This window comes from Nycticebus coucang, unplaced genomic scaffold (genome assembly GCF_027406575.1).
Source record: "Nycticebus coucang isolate mNycCou1 unplaced genomic scaffold, mNycCou1.pri scaffold_65, whole genome shotgun sequence".
Classification (NCBI taxonomy): Eukaryota; Metazoa; Chordata; class Mammalia; order Primates; family Lorisidae; genus Nycticebus; species Nycticebus coucang.
Genome location: NW_026515591.1, coordinates 67,398 through 81,259, shown reverse-complemented (window position 1 = coordinate 81,259; position 13,862 = coordinate 67,398). Strand labels below are relative to the sequence as shown.

The window sequence follows — 13,862 nt, the reverse complement described above, 5'->3', positions numbered from 1 at the left end:
GACACTTTTTGCTTCTTTGTCTCTGTAAGGATGAAATAAATTAATGAAACATCACTCCCCCCTCATTGCCTGGAATTCAGACATACTTCCTCAATTGCTTGTTTTTGACTTTTTTATCATTTTATTTTTGTTTCTTGTGTGCATTGTTTTAGCATGGGAAATCCATCTGTCTTCTCCCAGAAGGCTTCTTATTAAAAATTTAAAAACCTTTTCCCATTTCAAGATTATTTTTAATTGCACCATATTCTTTTCTAAAAGCTTCCATGCGTACTCCATTCCTTTTTATTCTTTTTTTTTTCTTCTTCTTCTGACGGGGTATTTTCAAACAGCCTGTCTTTAAGGTCACTAATTCTTTCTTCTGCATGATCAGTTCTGCTCTTGAGAGACGGATTCACTTCTCAGTTTCTCGATCGAATCCTCAGCTCTAGAATGACGGCTTGATTTTTTTTCTTTCAATGTCTTGGTTAAAGTTTCTCCGATAGGCTCCCAAACTCCTTCTATGCATCTTGAAGTCTATTGAGCTTCTTTAGGACTGACTGCTATTTTGAATTTTTTCTGAAATATCCCATTTCTCCACCACTCCACATTCTGTCATTGGTGCCTTATTGAGTTTGTTTGATATCACGTTTTCCTGGATGACCGGGAAGTTTGTGGGTGCCCATCAATATCTGGGCATTAAAGAATCAAATATTTAATTTTAATCTTCACAGTCGGGCTTGTCTGAACCTATCCTTCATGAGAAGGCTTTCTGGGCAGTCAAAGGGAACTGAGTGTTGTGATCTAAGTCTTTGGCGCCTGACGCTGTATCAGCACTACTTATGTCCTGGCCCCAGACATGCTGGGATTCTTGCAGATTCCTAATGGTTACCTCCTTGGTGGAACTGGATAAGATACCAGAGAACTTCCTGGGTTAAGAAGAAAAATCTCTTTCTCTCTTCCCTTGCTCCCCTTGCTGTACTGCTGGAATGATGTGGGGCCCTCCCTCCCTCACAGCCACCAGTGCCAGGACGCACCTGCAGCCAACCCTTTCCCATCCAAAGCCCATGGGTTCTGTTGCCTGGAAACCTCTGATATTTATTCAAAGCCCAAAGCTCTTTAGTCAGCAGGTGGTGAATCCTACCACGACTAGTTTCTTCCCTTCAGGACAGAATGTTTCCTTCTGACCCATGGTGGGTCCAGAAATGCCATCCAGGAGCTAAGGCCTGGCCTCGGCAGCTTTAGGAATTGCTTCGTACTTTATTTTCACTATTTTTGAGCTGGTACCCAAGCTTCAAAGCAATATCTTCTGAATTCTTTCCTTTCCTTTCACCTGGTGGAGGAAGACTGTCCCCGAACTGTCCTTCCTGGCATTGGGGACCGGGTGACATGGGCACTGGCTTTGCTGCCAGTGCTTGTATCTCATGGGGTCATGTGCACACCAAATCCGCTGACTCTGATCCAGTCAAGTTCAGGAATTTCCCAGGGACTATGGCTTTTGTGGCCTGACTGCCCACAAACTTAGTCCAAACTTCAGGCTGCAATTTGTGTGCTTGTGGTGGGACTATCTGGAATTTAAGATTTAGGATAGAGAATGTCCCTGTGGCCAAGCTGTTCAAAATGCTCTCTCCATGGGCACCACAGGAATTCTACCCTGTGCTGTGTTTCCCTGTCCCAGAAAAGCCCCGAGTCTCTATGCAAAGTCCCATAGTCACTTCTATCTTTTCCTCCCACCCCCGGCACACAACTTTTCTCTCTATGCAGTTGCAGGGGAGGATGTCCTAGGATTACCGTTTCTGCCTTCAACAGTGCCTCTGTCCTTGACGTCATCTTAAATCAGGTAGTGTGACCGCGCTCCTGAGTTTTGGTCATTCTGAAGGGGCTTGCTTGAGGGGGTAGTGTTGAGTGCAGTGCTCCTGCAGGGAGACCTCGCCGCAGGCTTCCCCTTGCCCGCCTTGCCCTTGGACCTGTTCCACTGATGCTCAGTCTCCCAGGCCTCAGGGTCACAGATTTAAATGAGTATTACTTTCTGTTATGGCTTTGATAATATAGGAGAATTAGTTCAACTTCATCTGTCTTCCTTTTTAGACGTGTCCTACATCTTCCTGCATGCTTATTTCTCCAAAGAATTCTATAATCCTCTTGGTAGATGCAAAAACAGTGTTGCTTACACATTTACTGAACATCGTGGGATGTCCATTGAATACTGTGTGGAGAACGCACTGTAAAAATTGACTTCTTAACAGTGTTCTTGATAAAGTTTGTAATTTTCAATCCAGCAGTGTGACACTCATTTCCACTAACCTTCCTCCATGTCCCTCATTTTAAAGTTTTATTCTTCTACATCGTATACAGGCCTTGTACAATTTATATTGAATTATTTTATCAGTGTGTATCTTATGCCGTTATATTTTACTAACTGTTGCTTTGTTTACTTAAGCTATTGAGTCTTATATTAATTTTGTGCTCAACCGCTTACATAATTCTGTGATTGATTTTGAAAGTGTTTGGACTCGATTCCCTTATATTGCGTCTCTATGCAGCCCTGTCTCTCTCAGATACTCAAACCTGAAACCCAGGTATTTGTGTATTTGCCAACATATCTGAAACATAGGTTTCTTTGTTTCCTAGAAACTATTATTTTTATAAGTGCATTGGTTTATGTGGCTACTGCTCATTTCCAGCTACATAAACGAGAAATTAAAATTTGAGAAAAATTCATCAACAACTATCTTCTTCCTTAATTCTTGCCTACCACAAAGGAATGTTGTGAAAATTAAATAGACAATTCCCTTAAATTAGTTTATACTGATATACAGAGCAATTCCACACACGTGCTAAGGATTAGGATAATGTTTTATCTCCTTAGCATTCAAAAATGGAAAGAGATTATAAACTAAGCATGATGAGTGGACCTGTGTGTTTCCAGAACTGACATTGTATCTGTGAAATGGCAATTTAGACTTTCCATAAATGATATAGATTAGTACGGCAAGAGCAAGGCTTAGAGCTAAAGTCTAATAACATTCTCATGAAGGCTGTGTTTTTGAAATAGAGAGAGCACAGCGACAAAAGCATGTCTTGTAAGAATGAGCACATATCAATACATCTCACGTTTCAGTGACTAGACACGTAAAACTTTCTTCATGATTTGCAGTGTTCAGTAAGGCTAACAGATCCCACGCTAAGCACTGCAGGTATGAAGAATTTTATTAAGAATTTAGATCTTATGTAATTGCTAAAGATCAGAAAATCTGCCATAAAAATTAGGGAAGCTTCCCCTGGCTATCTCAGCCCGAGGCTCTGATGTGGGATTCCCCTCAGTACTTATTTTTTCCTGGGCGGCTCCCACTGCTCCCTCGAGGGCAGCAAAGTGGGTGACCCCTCTACCAGGGGAAGCTGTAACCCTGGTGTCTCTCCAGGAATAGAGCTATAACTGAATTCCTATCTGTGGCAAATTCTAGGCTGGAGACATATGGGGAAAAGGATTTGGGGTGCTGCCTTTTGGGCCTTGCTGACAACAAGGGGGAGCTCTCAGGAAAGGGGTGCAGGTGAGCGGACCAAAGACAGGCTGAAAACTCCCTAGGGGTGCTGTGCAGTGTGTGGCTTCACCGCACACAGTGACACGGGGGTTATGGTTTTCATCTTGTGCCTCCACTATTCCTTTGAGCCCCAGGTCCTCGGCATCATTCCTTAGACTATGGCAGGTGGGAGAGGTAGGTGTTACACCTGCTTCATAGCTGCCTTGGGCTGGATGTGATCACATCAGTGGCTATCAGTCAACAAGGAATGGCCTTAAGTTCTGGACGTCTGGGAGAGTCAGACCACATAAAAAGTGATAGAAAGATTTTGAAGTCCTGATGAAACACACTTACTATATGAAGGCAGAGTAGATACTTTTTAATTCCATTGCATCACACATCATAATACTTATTTAAATTTCTACAAATAATATTTACCTTACATTCTTATTTTTGCCTGTTAAAGAAAAAGTTTTGGCTATCACTGTTAGGCAGAGCTCATAGTTACCCCATGTTCTGCTAGGGGTATTTAGTTATGAAAGATAAAATAAAGAAGTACATTTCTGAGCCAGCTTCTAGTTGGGTCAGCCAGCAATCTAGTTGGGGATTTTGAGGAGTTGACTTAGGCTAGAAACATGATATGAAAGAGATAGACTAAAGTTTAAATGAATTAATGTTTATTTTCCTGCCTTTGGCCTAGGATTCTCCAAGCCAGATATTTTTATTTCTTGCACTTGGCAATGTCTGGTGCATTTATTTCAATGAAAATGAATGAAAAACCAGAAAGATATTTACTGTGAGAATGCTGGCCTATGCACCTGATCTTAAATGAATAATTGTTTTTTTCCCCTCCCTTTACAACCCTTGAAATTCTAACCAGATTCACGTCTTTATCTTTATCCAGTCACATATAAAATTAGTTTAATTTATTAAGTTTGAAAATCACATGGAGTTTACAGCAGGAAAAAAATGTTACAGAGATTCATGTACTATTTCCCCAAAGTGCCATTACTGGTTAAAGGTTAATTAGTTTTATTGAAAACCTCTGTTTTCATTGAGCTATTGCCTGAATAGACTCAGCTCTGGGCAGCTGGTTGAATTATCACTATCATGTGTTTAAGTTTTGAGTTTCTTTAGCCAGAATTGGAGCAGTAGTGTGAGCTAAGAGTTATACCTATGTCAAAGATTTTTTATAGATCATATATTTTCACATACTTTTTTCATTCTACAATAAGGTTGGCACAAAAGGGCTCACAATGCAAATGGCATTACCATAAAATTTTAGACAGAGTGTATTCAAAAGTTCATAAAACCAGATGGTGATAAAAATAGCACATTTTCCCATAATTAGAGATTTACTATGGCATTATAATTTCATTTCCACAAAGCAACTTTTCATACCTGGGGTTTTCAAGCATGTAATTGTGAAATGCAATTCAAAATGCCAAATGGAAGTGACACCTATAGAATTTCTCAATAGTCGTGTCAAGCACAAGCTGAGCTTACAGGAAATTGGGGAGTATTATTGCACTTAGCACTTTGTGTATCTAGGAAGAAAGCCTGGAGTGAAGTGATAGAACCTAAGTGAATTCCTCAGAGTGGTAAGCTGTGGCAGTTCCAAGGGCTTTTTAATGAATGTACAGACCTTGGTAAGGAGGGTCTGACGCTGCACCTGTAGCTGTGGCGTGGGCCGGGGGTCTGACACTGCACCTGTCACTGTAGTGCAGACCAGGGGTCTGATGCTGCACCTGTCACTGTAGTGCAGACCAGGGGTCTGATGCTGCACCTGTCACTGTGGTGCAGACCAGGGTTCTGACGCTGCACCTGTCGCTGTGGTGCAGACCAGGGTTCTGACGCTGCACCTGTCGCTGTGGTGCTGGCCAGGGGTCAGATGCTGTACCTGTCACTGTGGTGCTGGCACCCCTCAGGAATGCTCTGCCAGGTAGAGTTGATTCCTCAGGATCCACCGATTGCATTTGACAGTCACAAAGTCAGTTTCTAAGCAGGCACTGCCTCGTCCACAGCTACTCTGAGTTGAATTGTGCTGAATCTCCCAAAATTTCTGGTGAAGCTCTATTACCCAGCAACTTCGAATATGACCTTATTATCTTTACAGAGATAAGTAGTTAAGCTGAAGTTATACTGGAGTAGGGTGGGCCCTGATCTGATATGATCTGGACACAGTACACAAAGAGATACCATGTGGACAGGAATGCAGAGAAGGGGTGATGCTTCTAGAAGGCAGTGAGCAGCGAGGACTGCCAGAATCTCAGAGGGAGTGGCCAGGTTCTCTCTCAACCTCAGTAACATCAGACCTGACGACACCTTGCTCCCCCAGGTCTGGCTCCAGAACTTGAGCCGTCCATCTCTGTTGTTTCAGGTGTAGTTTGTGGTACTCTGCACTCCTAGCAACCCAGGACATTGAGATCGCTTCAACTGGAGCTGGTCCCCTTTAAATAAAAGGCTGCACTTTAAAATGAGCAGGGCTTACTAAGTACACAAAAATGTACATGGTTAGAATCAGATGTGTGTCTGTAATTCTGAATTCTACCTGATAACCATTCTGTCAATGATCAACATATTTTAATCAAGCACTATGCCTTCATCAATATAGAGTATGTGAAATTCCATAAATATTTTCAGATATCTGTTTTTTCTTGGTATACTGTGGACAAATACATAGTTACGGAAAATGAGCAATAAGATATAAATCCTGCCCTCTAGTTCCTAGATAGCAAAACTCTGGGAAGACGAAATTGTACATATGAAAATCAACAAAAACATGATAGCAAGGAGTATTGTGTAAGATGATTTTACTCATTAATTAGCACTAAGAATTTATGCATTATTCACTAAATTATGTCTCTTAGGAATGGATTATTTTACTGGAAATGAATAAGTCTCGACAAATTATAAAGGAACACTGTATGTAATATATTTGTTTGTCTTGAACGCTTCTGAAGGATTTTTGTTGTTTGTTGGTCTTGTGGGGAAAATTTGGAAGTCTTTTGCCTGCATTATTAAAGATACTAAGCTTCCACGGTGGTTGAAATTTCTTTGATATTGCTATAGATTGGCATTTTAAGTGAAAATGCAAAAAATATATATACACACAGAATTACATGCAATCATATAGAAGACAAGAGCCTGAAGTCACAATTAAAAGTCATAATTCTGTATTTCATATGGTAATTTCAAAATCTAGTAATGTTGCTTCTCTCAAACCAACAATTTAAATATATAAAAGCTCTCAGACACAATATGTGGACAGTGCAACCCAGCGACCGATACATTGTCAACATAATGTCTGTTGCATATTACATATTAACTACTGTACAGACACAGACAGTAGTTCAGGGATTGCCAGGGCTGGGGATGGGAATGGAGGGGTGACTGTTATCAGTTAGGATATCTATTTGCAGGGTGATGCAGTGAGCTGAAGAAAGCCTCTCACTCTAAAACATACCTACTTCTAAATCCCCAGAGCCTGTGAATTTCACCTTACATGGCAATAGATATGATTAAATTAAGGACCTTGAAATGGGGAAGTTATCCTGGGTTATTCTGATGGGCTGTGAATGCATTACATATATTCCTATAAGAGGTGGACTAAGGGAGGTTTCACACACACACACACAGATACACAGAAGGTGATGGGAAGATGGAGCAGAAAGAGATTTTTAGATTCTCGCTGTGAATACCTGGGTGATGCCATCATAAACCAAGGAATGCCTGCAGCCACCAAACCCAGATAAGGCGGGAAACAGAGCATCCCCAAGAAAGTCCCAGAGACTGTGCCTGCCAATACCTTGAAGTGAGCCCAAGGAAACTGATGTGATTTTTGGCCTCCAGAACTGTGAGGAAACAAATTTCTCCTGTTTTAAGATGCCAAGCTTATGATAATTTGTCAGAGAAACTCCAAGAAATTATACAATTAATGAAATGTCCTAAAATTGGATTATGAGTGAATTTTATACACTGTAAATTATTTTAACATATTAATAGGCACATTGAAAGTCTAAAAATCAAGGACATTTGCACCCAAATATTTATAGCAGCTCAATTCACAATCACAAAGATGTGACGACAACCCAAGTGCCATCAACAGATTAATATGTATACCAGGAATACTATTCAGCCATAAAAAGACGGAGACTTTATATCTTTTGTATTTACCTGTATGGATTTGAAGAGCATTCTCTTTATTAAAGTATCTCAAGAATGGAAAAGCAAGCATCCATGTACTCAATACTAATTTGAAACTTGTAGATGAACAACTAAAACCCCCCAAAAGAGACAAACACAATTAGATTCAAGAAGAGGAGGGGGAAGGGCCAGTAAGTTCCCACCTAACAGGTACAATGTAAGGGTATATGGCACCTCCTGGGTGAAGGACTCAACTACAACTCAAACTCTACCTAATAAATGGAAAGAATGTAACCTAACCTTAGATACTGTTATATTGACCCCCCCAAAAAATGATATGCAAATGTCTTAGCTATTTGGTGTTTAAAACTAAAACACAGCTGCAGTATTTTTCTTGTGATGTGCTTTTATGGCCATTCCAGTTATGTTTATGTCAGAACACTTTTTTCCAGAATTAAGTCTAATGTAAAGACTTACAAACTATATAGTAAAGCAATATTGAACAATTTTAACACATTTAGCTTAGAAGCTTAACAAAAAATGGTTTTCTTCTCTTCTTTTCTGCTTCTTTGAATGATTGGGTGAGTTCAAAAGTCTTGTCTTTGATTTCTGCATTTCTGAGAAAATGGAAGAATCACATTAAATTAGAAAATACCTGTGCCTAGAACATATGAGAAACTCTCAGAAATTAATATTAAGAAAAAAGCCCAATATATAAAATGGATGAAATATTTGAATAAACACTTTACAAAAGAACATATCCGGGTGGTAATTTAAGCACAAAAAGGACACTCCACACTGTTACTTAGATAGAAATGTTGTGTTTCGACTGTGCTGGTGTTTCCATGACTACATGTTTGACAGAACTCATAAACCTGAACACCTAAAAAGCATGAGGTTTCCTATTTGTAAGTGATGCCTCCAAAAACCTGACTCTAAGGAAAAACTATCAATACAAAGCGAACATAATCCTAAGAGGATGGCATAAATCAATGTATTATCTTAAATACTGAATAAGATAAAGAATAACAAGCATTCGTCTTGCCTTTCTTATATGAATGGCACCACCGAACAACTAACTCAGAGATCAGAAGCATTTCAACACCACTCTAATAAATGATAGAATCAAACTGTTAACACTTTATAAGCCCAGTGGATTAATAGACACAAACATTAAGCAGGAATAGTGAGGGCATCCCAGGAGCAGAGGCAGAGGGAAGCTTCCTCCTGCTGAAGGAGCGTCCCCCAGAGGCAGTGCTGCCAAAGGAATGGAATGAGAGACAGCTTGGTCTCTGCGACCGGCTGCCGCTTTCACAGGAGTGAGGAAGGCAGAGGTGAGGAAGGCCTGCAGAAAGAGTGTGCAGCAGCAACCCCGAGAAAAAGGCAGGAGCAATTCTCAGGTTTTGAGATAAATAAGTGGAAACTAAATGCAACGTTCCAACTTACATTCGTACAACAATAGAAAGAAATATTATTCTCATTTTACCCGTTAGCTCTCTGTAACATGCACATGTAGTAAAGTCCAAAGCAAGTCTGTACCTATTTTCCCTTTCAACAGCCCGTGTCCGTTGCAGAGCTCCTCCGCTTTTCCCTTTGACCTGGCCGTATCCTCCAAAATTGCTGGTTTATTTGAACGCTCCACTGGGTGAGACATTTTCGAAATATTTGAAACTATTTAAGGTTTCCAAATAATAATTTTTTTAAGTTCTTTTCTTTTTTTATTAAATCATAACTGTGTACATTAATGCATTTATGGTGTACGATGTGCTGATTTTATATACAAATTTGGATATTACGCAGCCATAAAAAAAGATGGAGACTTTACCTCTTTTATGTTTACATGGATGGAGCTGGAACATATTCTTCTAATTAAAGTATCCCATTCTTGAGCTACTTTGTTAAGTATCCCATTCTTGAGATACTTTAATAAGAAGAATATGTTCCAACATCCAAATTGTATATAAAATCAGCACATTATACCCCATAAAAATATTCTTCTTAGTAAAGTATTTCAGGAATGGAAAAAAAAAAAAAGAATGTACTCAGTACTACTATAAAATCAATTTATAATCACTCACACTTTCATATGAGAGATGAATCACAACTGTAGCCCAGGATGAAGAAGGGAAGGGGAGGGAGAGGGGAAGGGAGGGGGAGGTTCAATAGAGGGAGGGTTAAAGGTGGAACCACACCTGTGGAGCATATTGCAAGGGTACAAGTCAAATCTATCAAGTATTGAACACAAATGTCTTAACACTGTGATTAAGCAAATTAAGTGAAAGCTATGTTAATTTAAAAAAAAAGAATGAAGAAAAAGTGTCCAATGTACTCAGTACTATTATGAAACCAATATATAATCACCCACACTTTCTTACTAATGCTAAAAGTCTTTTTAAGGAACTATCAGTCAAATACCTACTAGAGCAATGATTTTCTTTTTTTTTTTTTAACTTTTTATTGTTAGGGATTCATTGAGGGTACAATAAGCCAGGTTACACTGATTGCAATTGTTAGGTAAAGTCCCTCTTGCAATCATATTGTGTCCTAGGAGGATCTTAGGTGTGCCTCAAAATTTTTGAAAATCATTAATTAAATTGTTTTCAAAAGAAGTTTAAAACACGGTAAGTATATTTGTTGTTTTATTCTTTCTTTGACTGACATAATTTAAGTGTACTATGGAAGTTTAATACAGGTTTAAGCATGCTACAAGATTAAACAGGTTGAAGAACACTGGGCTAGAGGCTTAGCCCATGATGTCCTCTTTGACATCAAGTCTAAAGAATTGATCTCATAGAAAGCTGGTTACCAGAGCCCAGGGAGGGTAGAGGGGAGGGCAGATGGGAAGACATAGGTCAATTGGGTATAAAGGGCCACGTAGATGGGAAGGTAAGTTCTGGGGTTTTACCTCATAGAAGAGTAACCGCGTTTAACACCATTGTACTGCACATTCCCAAATGGCTACAAGAGGGGCTTTCAAATGTTCTTACCACAAATAAATGTAAATGTATGAGGTGATGGGCATGCTCAAAACCCTGATTTGATTACTACACCATGTATGCATCTATTGTAACATCACACTCTGCCCATAAATATGTGGAATTATTATATGTCTATTAAAACATAATTATTTCACATGGAATCTCCAACCACCTGCAAGAGCATCTTGGAGAGGCTGGCAGGCCAGGTCGGCCCTGTACCTGCAAATGCCACCCACCTTTCCTCCAGTGTTTCATTAAAAAAGGGGAAAAAGTTTTAAAAAGAAAAGTTATTCAATGTAAAGGAGTCTCAGTTTGTTCTGAAATCTGCCCCAGTGAAATGCCACCACTGAACCCACTGAAACCCCTGAGACTGTCTTGATTCTCCCTCTGTCTCCCCCCACCCCACCTTCGTCACTGTCCTGTGACACCACAGCTTTTATATAACCGAAGTTCATTCACCACACTTTCCCTCTTTCCTGAGTTTATTCCACATGTCTACAGATGACAAGTTGTCTACAGTAGCTGAAACGACTTATCTCTAAAATGTCCTCCAATCTTAAATTTTTGTATTTAAAGGAAGATTTTTACACCCTGTGAATTATCTTCAACTTCACCAAAGAGGAGAACTGTGGGGGAGGGTGGATCCTACAGCAGGGTCTAAAACCCCTGGGTCTGCGTCCTATTTATCTTGGGCTGAAAACAGTGTCAAATTCCCCTTAACCAGAGTCTGGCTATTGATAAAATAGGAGTCCTTGTTATAGTTAAAATATTTCACCTGATACTGATTCCAGGGTGTTTAGAGAACTGTGACAGTGTTTAATTTTATAATAATGCCTGCTATTGTCCCTTTCTCCCAAAATTGCTATTACGAACTCTTCAGACTGTATAATTAATAGCACTTACCAGCTGAGTGTTGGCCAGGCTTTGCCTGAAAGGTTTTATATGGGGCAGCGCCTGTGGCTCAGTGAGTGGGGCGCCAGCCCCATATGCCGAGGGTGGCGGGTTCGAACCCAGCCCCGGCCAAATTGCAAAAAAAAATAGCCGGGCGTTGTGGCGGGCGCCTGTAGTCCCAGCTGCTCGGGAGGCTGAGGTAAGAGAATCGCGTAAGTCCGAGAGTTGGAGGTTGCTGTGAGCTGCGTCACGCCACGGCACTCTACCGAGGGCGGTACAGTGAGACTCTGTCTCTACAAAAAAAAAAAAAAAAGAAAAAAAAAAAGAAAGGTTTTATATGAATTATCATATTTAATTCTCAGACAACCATGAATTTCCATATATTTCATTTTTTGACAGAGAAATGAACTGTGGTAATCCATGCAAAGTCATTTAAATAGCTAACAAGCAGGACTGAGTTTAGCGCCAAGTCTGGGCTTCTCCAGAGCCCACCTCCTTAACAATGCAGTTTGTCTCCCAAGGCGCAGGCTCTGCAGCTCTGTTTAAATCAGTTCTGAAGCTGCCTCTGTGGTGGATTATCCTCAGAAAATACAGCTTCATGAAAGCCAAATACAGCTCACCCTACCAAGGCGTACAATACTGCAGATGAAGAGTGGAAAGGCCACTCTCTCTGATTTTCAATTGTAGCTGTTCACTTGGAGTGGAGAAAGGAAAGCACCGCTTGTGACTGGCTGTCCCCACCCAATGGGGCTGCTGCATGAGTTCTGAGCTCTCCGATTAGCCCAGGGTTGAGAGTCAGGAGAATTGAAGAGAGGAAGGCAATGGGAAGTTTGCATTCTTTTTTTTTTTTTTTCTAAAGTTAATTGTTCTTAAATTTTAGGTTAATATGGAAGCACATGCAATTAGGTTACATAGTTTTCTTTTGTAAGGTAAAAGTCCAAACCACAAAAGGTAAGGTTTGTGCCCTTCACCCAGGAAGTGTGCGTGTCACCATGGGAAGAATGCATTGGTGAGAATTTACCCCTACCCCTTATTTGAATTTAATCGAGATCGTCTCTTACGTGAGCATGTAGTTGTTAATCTACTGGTTCTAATTAAGTACCAGTACGTGTGTGCTTGTTTCTCCATTCTTGGGATACTTTTCTTAAGAGAACGTTCTCTAAACCCATCCAGGGTGTTACAAAGGTACAGATCTCTGTCTTTTTGTGGCTGCATGATATTCCCTGGTCTACATATACCACAGTTTGTTAATCCACTCATGTGTTGAAGGGCACCTGTGTTGTTTCCACATCTTTACAGTTGTGACTAATGCTTCTGTGGACATTCAAGTGCAAATGTCCTTATGGTAAAATTGCTTTTTTTGTTTTGAGTAAATATCTAATAATGGGATTTCAGGATCAAATGCAACTTCTACTTTTAGTTCTTAGAGGAATCTCCCTAGTCCTTTCCACAGAGGCTGTGCAGGAGTGTTCCCATCTCTCTGTACCCAGGCCAGCATCTGTTGCTTTGATTTTGTGATGTGGGCCATTCTCTCGGAGTCTAGGTGAGGTCTCAAAACGGCTTCGATTTGCATTTCCCTGATGATTAGGGATGATAAGCATCTCTTCATGCATTTGTTGGCCATTCATCTGTCCTCATAAGAAAAGTTTATATTCATACATCTTGCCTGGTTTTTTTATGGGGTTAACTAATCTTTTTTTATTATTATTATTAAATCATAGCTGTGTACATTAACGCGATGGTTTAACTAATCTTTTCCTGTTGATCTGCTTGAGTTCTTTGTCGACTCTGGTTATTAGCCCTTTTTTGGATTCATAGCATGCAAATAGCTCCTTTCATTCCGCAGCTCCTCTCTTTGCATTGTTGATGTTGTATTTAACTGTTAAGAAGCTCTGTAACTTAATGAAGGCAGAATATGATTGTCTTAACACAATAACTAAGAAAATGCCAGGAATGCTGTGTTAACCAATGTGATGAAAATGTGTCGAACTGTTTATAAAACCAGTGTATGGTGCCCCATGATCGCATTACTGTGCACAGCTATGATCTAATACTAATAAAAAATAAATATATAAATAAATAAATAAAAGAAGCTTTGTAACTTGATCAGGTCCCATTTATTTTATTTGTGTTGTGGCTGAGATTGCCAGCCATTCTTTCCTTAGGCCAAGAAGATTAAGAGTTTTCTCCCACTTTCATCCACAGTTTTTATACTTTTGTGTCTTAGATTAAAATCTTTAATCCACAGTGAGTTAATTTCTGTAAGTGGTGACAAATGCAGGCCCAGTTGCATTCCTCACAACTGATTCACCACTTCTCACAGCACCATTTATTGGATAGGGTTTTCTTT

The 13,862-nt window shown here is 39.9% G+C and overlaps 1 pseudogene; it reads left to right on the top strand.

Moving 5' to 3' along the window:
• The first annotated feature begins 10,762 nt into the window (after nt 1–10,762).
• LOC128579557 (uncharacterized) lies at nt 10,763–10,870 on the top strand (annotated as a pseudogene).
• Nucleotides 10,871–13,862: the final 2,992 nt, after the last annotated feature.